We start from the raw sequence: 7,574 nt of genomic DNA, 5'->3' as shown, positions 1-7,574 counted from the left end.
AGCTGCTCAGGAGGCTGAGATATGAGGATTGTTTTTTAAAGCCACACTGGGCAGAAAAGTCTGGGAGACTCTTAGCTCCAATTAACAACCAGAAAACAGGAAGTGGAGCTGTGGCTCAAAGTGGTAGAGCACTAGTCTTAAGCAAAAGAAGCTTAGGATCAGTTCCCAGGCCCTGAGTTCAAAACCAGCAATAATAATGACAATGATGATGATGATAATAATAATAATAATACCAGACTCAAAGAAACATAGGTCCCATAGTTTCCCTTATGTGCAATAACTACTATATGTCTAGGACAAGCAGAAGAGGTCAAAAGCTATGTACATATGACCATATAAGCTGATGCTAAGCGAAAGGAACTCCAAAATAGGGACACAAGAGATTTTATCTTTCTTGCTGTTCTTTTTAATGTACTTATAATGTACTATGTGATTTTTTGTTTCTTTGTATGTTCTTCCCCCATGGTATAACCTCTATTATCACTGTATTTGATCCCAGTGTCCTGCATCTTGCATATACAAGGGAAATAACAAAAAGCTGAAATAAGGATACAGGTTGACATTGTAACAATGAGTGTACAAGACACTATGTTGAAAACAAACATTACAACTTTGGGTGGGGGAGGGAGGAGTTGGGGAGGTGGGAAGAAAAGGGATAATAAGGGAAAAACAAAGGAGGGGGTAACAATGCTCAATAGGAAATGGACTCATTACCTTACTCATGTAACCGTAACTCCTCTGTACAGTATCTTTACAATAAAAATACATTATTATTATTAATAATAGTAATATAGGGGCTGGAAATGTGGCTTAGTGCTTGCCTGGCACGCATAAAGCCCTGAGTTTGATTCCTCAGTACCACATTAAAAAAAAAAAAAGAAATGGACGTGGCACTGTGGCTCAAGTGGTAGAGAGCTAGCCTTGAGCTGAAGAGCTCAGGGAAAATGCCCAGGCCCAGAATTCAAGTTCCACAACCAACCAAAATAATAATAATACCAATAATAATATAATGCAAATGAGTTGTGTGTGTACACACCTACTTGCAGGACTTACCACAACAGAAAATAGAATACATGCATGAATGAAAGGGACAATCTTTTTTTTTAATTTAATTTTATTTTATTTGTGAACATACTGTACAGAGGGGTTACAATTACATGGGCAGGATAATGGGTACATTTCTTACCAAGCATTGCAGCCTCCTCCTTTGTTTACCCTTCACCTCCCTTCCCAGCCTCCCCCCACCCCCCCCCCCAATCCCAATCCTTCTCCTTCCCCCCCCCCCCCGCTCCCCCCCCCCCCCCCCGCCCCGCACCGACGTTGTAAAGCTCGTTGTGGACATGACAACTTGTACTTCTCATTGTTGCAACAGGTCCACCTGTATCCTTAAACAACTGGTTTTTCCCCATCTCCTCCACAAGTTATACTGACATCAAATATAGTGAAAGCAGGGGTTATACTGTGGGGGAGGGACATACAAAGCAACCAAGAGATAATCTTATAAATGTGTTAGAAACACATGCATGAAAGAAAAAAACATTAAAATACATATCTAAGGGTTCATTTTCCTGACATCACATTATCTGACCTTTTCCGCTTGACTCATACATATACTAGATATTGCAAATAAGGGAAACCATGGGACCTACGTTTCTTTGGGCCTGGCTTACTTCACTTAATATAATTTTTTCCAAGTTTTTCCATTTCCTAACAAATGGGGCAATGTCATTCTTTCTGATGGAGGCATAGAATTCCATTGTGTATATATACCACATTTTCTTGATCCATTCATCTACTGAGGGGCATCTGGGGCAGCTCCTGGGGAAGGTCAAAGCAAAAAGAGAGAAGAGCTAGAAGCAAATCAGGACTGTCTGTGTCCATGGAGACAACAGAAGCAGAAGTTGGCAATGGCTCCATCCTTCCTTGCTACCAAGAAAACTGACTTAAGTGCATGTTGCTAGAGTCCCAGAAGGGGGCACCATTGCGCTAGATATCTTATTTAATGTTCTAGCTTTTTATTTTGTTTTGTTTTGTTTTGTTTGGGTCCGGTCGTGGGGCCTGAACTCTGGGCCTGGGCGCTGTCCCTCAGCTCTTCAGCTCAAGGCTAGCGCTCTACCACTTGAGCCACAGCGCCACTTCCGGCTTTTTTTCTTTTTGCTTATGTGGTGCTGGGGAATTGAACCCAGGGCCTCAAGCATGCAAGGCAAGCGCTCTACCACTGAGCCACTTTCCCAGCCCTTAACGTTCTAGCTTTTAAAAAATAAAATAAAATAAGTAGATCAGGGCACCAGCCACAGCACCACTTCTAGTTTTCTGGTGGTTAATTGGAGATAAAAGTTTCATGGACTTTCCTGCCCAGGCTGGCTTTGAACCGTGATCCTCAGATCTCAGCCTCCTGAGTAGCTAGGATTTCAAGTGTGAGCCACCAGCACATGGCCTTGTGAGGCTCTTACTGCCAATTAACCACCAGAAAACTGGAAATGGCACTGTAGCTCAAAATGTTAGAGCACTAGCCTTGAGCAAAGGAACTTGGGGACAGCACCCAGCCTCTGAGTTCAAGACCCATGACCAATGCATAATATATATATTGTTATGTTATATATTATACATAATTATTATATATATTATATATTATATGTATAATCTATATGTCAACCTGAAAAAAATCTATATACACTGTGATTCCACCAATGCTTTCTTTTTTGTTTCTTTCATTGATATTTTTTGTTGTCTCTTTTTGGTCGTACTTGGGTTTGAACTCAGAGTCTGGCACTTGCTCGGTGAAGGAAGAACTTCCCCTGAGATGGGAAGCTGCCCCTCTCCAGCCCTGGCCAGAAGGTGAAGCTCCGCCACTCTTCATTAGCAAGAAGTGATGGGAGCCTGCTAGCCAGTGGAAATAGCTCACTGTAGGACAGATACCAGGCAGAACTGGTCCTTCCTGGGGGCTGCAGTGTCAGGAGGGACCAGTGGGGGGAGGGGGAGAGAATGGGCAGATCTGGTAACACTGATGTGGTCTCCAACTCCTGAGGTTTGTGGGGTGATGGAAGAGGGGAGGCAGAGCAGGAGGAGGCCCAGCCTAGGCAGAGGTAAGGAGGCAGGATTGTGGGCTCTGTGCTGTCAGCCTGTGGCAGAGGCTGCCTGGAGAGGCTGGTGGCATTGTACGGATGGTGGCACTGTACGGATGGCTGAAGAAACCCAGGGAGCCCAAGCTCAGAGGGCTGTGTGTGTCCTGCCTCTCGCCCAGCACGAAGTGGGGACCCAGTGGGGTCCCTTTCTGAGAGCAAGTGAAATAATAAAGCAAGCTGTAGACTCCAGATCTGTGAGAGTAAGATTTTGATGTGTACACACACACACACACACACACACACACACACACACACATTCACACACTGCAATCCTGAGTCTTGAACTTGGCCTGGGCATGTTCCTGAGCTTTTTTGGCTTAAGGCTGATACTCTACCACTTGAGCCATAGCTCCACTTCTAGCTTTTTCTGAGTAGTTTATTGAAGATCAGGGTCTTGTGGACTTTTTCCCTGGGCTGGCTACAAACTGTGATACTCAGATTTCAACCTCCTGAGTAGCTAAGATTACAGGTGTGAGCCACCTGTAGCATCCACTACCTTTTGACTTTTGTGGGGGGTTTTGGTTTTGGGGTTTTTTTTTTGTCAGTCATGGGGCTTGAACTCTGGGTTTGGGTGCTGTACCTGCACTCTTCAGCTCAAAGCGAGCACTCTACCACTTGAGCCACAGTGCCACTTCAGGCTTTCTGATGGCTTATTGGAGATAAGAGTATCACGGAGGGGGCTAGGAAGGTGGCTCAGTGGTAGAGCACTTGCCTTGCATGCCTGAGGCCCTGGGTTCGATTCCTCAGCACCACATAAGCAAAAAGAAAAAAGCCAGAAGTGGCGCTGTGGCTCAAGTGGTAGAGTGCTAGCCTTGAGCTGAAGAGCTGAGGGACAATGCCTAGGCCCAGAGTTCAGGCCCCACAACTGGACTCAAATTCAGGCCCCACAACCGGACCCAAAAAAAAAAAAAGAGTATCACGGACTTTCATGCCAGGGCTGACTTTGAACCACGATCCTCAGATCTCAGCCTCTTGAATAGCTAGGATTACAGGCATGAGCCACTGGTGCCCGGCTACCTTTTGACATTTTAAACTCATTGAGTTTGTGATAATTTGTCACAGTATCATAAAACTCTTCATCATAATCTAAAACATATACAGGAAGAAAACCCTAACATTTTAATGAAGGGCACTGAATGATCATTGGTTTATGAAGGAATGAATGGAGAGATGTGTGCATATTCCAAACCTAAATTAAAACCTGACTCAAAAATGCATCTAGGAAATGCACGGCAGTAGACCACAGACATTGAAAGATGACAAGATTCTATTACCATTGAACTTGTTCCAAAGCTACACTAATTAAAACAGCACCAGGAAAAAACAACAATAGATTGAATGGAACACATCACACCACATGGGAATTCATTTATTTCTTTTTGGTGCCAGGCAGGTGCTGTGCCACTGAGCTTGGGGTGCCCAGGGTGACATGGTTGAGGGGAGGCCCTGGGCTGGAAAGAGGGGCTGGGACCTTCTTAGGGGAGGAGGGAGGCGCAGTGGCTCAGGGCGGGGCAGCCATGGGGAAGTTGATGCAAAGATCTTGGTGCAGAAGACATAAGGATTGAGATGGAGCTGAAGAGCAGGCCCTGCACCCCAAGTCCATGAACACATGGGGAGCAGAGTCCCTCAAAGGTCAGGGCAGAGGACTGAGGGCTGTTCACAGACCCAGAAGTTTTGGGCAGTGCACTTAGTGTCATTCTACTCGTCCATAAACAGCTCTACGCAGTCTTCATCCTCATTGTTATTAGGTTCCCCCTCTTTCCAGAAACTAGGAAACACCATTGGGGAGCGAGTGCACCCCAGATCACCCAGCCCCTACCCTAAACTGCCTTTGCAATGTGTGGTCACTGATCTCCAAAAAACAATTATCCAGGAATTGGGGGTCAGGGCTTTCCAAAATGTACATTCAAACTTCCCCCCAGCTCATCAGACCAAAACTGTCACCCAGCCACCCACCCCCAAATCTCAGAACGCCACGTTTAGTATGTTTCTTGGGCTGGGCACTGGTGGCTCACACCTGTCATCCTAGATACTCAGGAGACTGAGCTTTGAGGATCAAGGTTCAAAGCCAGCCCAGGCAGGAAAGTCCATGAGATTCTTAATTCCAGTGGACCACCTAAAAGCCGGAAGTAGAGCTGTGGCTCAAGTGCTAAACTGCTAGCCTCTGGGGCTCACCTGAGAATGAGGGTGCTGTTGTCCACCCAGTGCCAGGAGCCCTCACTTCTGAGGTCACTGAGGCCGATCCAAGTACGCTTGTTCTTCCTGATGTCCCAGTACCTCAGAAACCTCTGGGGAGGGGAGGAACAGGAGGAAGACCCCTGAACACCATTTACTATGCAAATATTCCCGTTCTGCTCTCCCTCCCTGGAAGTTCTTTCTGCAGTCCAGCCTAGGGCTCCTCATCACATCTGCACTGGCACAAACATGCATGCTGTGGATGTAGATTCATACACACATATGATGGAATGTCCTGGCTTGTGTCTCAGTCCATGCCCATGTCACAGGCCTACTAGAAGTCTTCCTCCAGGAAGCCTTCTCTGACTGCATCTCCCCCTACCCTCCACCAGCTGCCCACCCAGCAGAGGACCTTTGTGGCCCTCTCCCCCCATCCCAGGCCCAGGCAAGGAGTTCCCCTCACCTGCTCTGCAATGCTGTTGACAACCACCAGGTGGGCCCCCAGGTCCTGGCAGGAAGAGACAGAGGCCTCCCAGCTCCCCAGGGTGCACAAGAAGAGGTAGCAACTCCCCTGGAAGGGCTCCCAACCCCAGGGGCAGGGCCAGCACAGGACAGCTGGGGGCCAGGGATGATGCTGAGCTGGGGTGGGGGGGGCTTTGGCTGCAGAGACACCTGCTCCGCCCCTTGCCCAGGCCTTCATAGCCAGAGCCCCTGGATTGGGCTGTCAGGTCAGACTAGGGAACCCATGAGGGACCCCAGCTCTACTGTGGCTGCCGCAGGCTGACAACACAGAGGGGTCCCCACCCTCTCCCATGAACCCCCAACTTCCTCTGTCCCGGCCATTGGAGCCTTACCCAGGGAGGTGTTGATGTGGCTGAGCTGCTGGTGGATCTGCTCCAAGCCTGACCGAATGAGGTCCCGAGGAACTAGAAGAAGAGTACTGCAATGATTAAGCGCCTGCTGTGTGCCTGGCATGGAGGATGCCTGGTGAGGACATGGTCTTGGGGTTACAGTGACCCCCAAATCTCAGTTCCTGGAGCAGACCGCTGAGCCTCAGACAGAGACCTGTGGCACTCACCAGTGTCTGCGCCCTCTCTTGGGGTCCCTGCCCTCACACCTGCACCCCCGCCCAGGGGCCTTGTCCACAGCCTGAGCCCACCTCACCCCCCCACCCCATGTCCAGCCCCTCACCCCAGCATGTGTGCTCTCCAGGGCCCTGTGCCTCTCTTGGTGGGAGCAGTGGATCTGGAAGACTGCAGAGAGAAGAGCCCAGGCTTCATGAGCACCCACTGTATACACAATCCGGGGCCAAGGCCTCCTGCTCTCCATGGACAGAGAGTCGGGCTTGGGGGTGTGGGCGACAGTACACTGCCATGCTACCCAGGGCCAGGGCAGCCAGGACATCCCAGTCCCACTGGGCCTAGAGACCCACCAAGTGTCACCCCCAGAGGACAGTGAGCCCCCCAACTCCAAGCCCCCACACAGCAGACCAGCCCCAGCCTCACTCAACCTGAACCACTGTGGTCACCCTGAGCACCACACAGAGGCCCAGACACAGCAGGGTCAGCAAGGGAAGCCAGGGGTGCAGGGCAGACGCTCTGCAGGACCGGCAGATGGGGGCAGAGCTGGGCTCTCAGGGGCAGATCCTGCCCTCCTCTGCCCCTGTCCTGGAAGGGACCCCTGATCCCCTACTTTCCCCAGCACCCTGCCCAGTACCTGGCCACTCCTTGGAGCTGAGAGCCCTGAGCTCAGGGCTGTCCTGGAGACCGCCCAGCCTCTCGGAGTGACCACCTCTGCAAGGGACAGAGCACATGGCTGAGCTCAGATGTGCAGGCCTGCAGACTCGGCCATGCACTCCAGTCCTGAGCCTGAGGCTGGACCCACACCCCATCCCTGAACCTGCACCCCATCTTTTCCAGCAGCACCCAGAGTGGCCCCAGCTCACCTGGGTTGACTGGCCGCCGGTCCTGCCGCTCTCTGGCCATCTTCCTCCCTCTCTCCTGCCCTCTCTCTGCTTCCTCTCTGGCGTGGGGTTTATATGATCCCTATATTGACCTCCACAGTCCCGGCTGAGGCCCATTTCTCTGAGTGAAGAAGAAGAACAAGGAACAGGATGAGAACATCCCCGCCCCGCCCCAGAAAGTTGGTGGCTGAAACTCAGTGCCTGATGTAGCCAGAAGAGAGGGTGCTGGGGGGAGGGGAGGGCGGTTTGGACAGTGAATTATGGGGTCACCTGTCCTATTGCTCCCCCAGGCATGGCCGGTTCTCAGCCCC

The 7,574-nt window shown here is 50.2% G+C and overlaps 1 pseudogene; it reads right to left on the bottom strand.

Annotated features, from left to right (window-relative positions):
- Nucleotides 1-4,751: 4,751 nt before the first annotated feature.
- LOC122119918 lies at nucleotides 4,752-7,285 on the bottom strand (annotated as a pseudogene).
- Between the last annotated feature and the right edge of the window lie 289 nt (nucleotides 7,286-7,574).

Source organism: Dipodomys spectabilis, unplaced genomic scaffold, assembly GCF_019054845.1.
Source record: "Dipodomys spectabilis isolate Male_0828 unplaced genomic scaffold, ASM1905484v1 ptg000173l, whole genome shotgun sequence".
Lineage (NCBI taxonomy): Eukaryota > Metazoa > Chordata > Mammalia > Rodentia > Heteromyidae > Dipodomys > Dipodomys spectabilis.
Note: the sequence above shows the minus strand (reverse complement) of the source record. Positions and strands in the feature narration are given on the sequence as shown.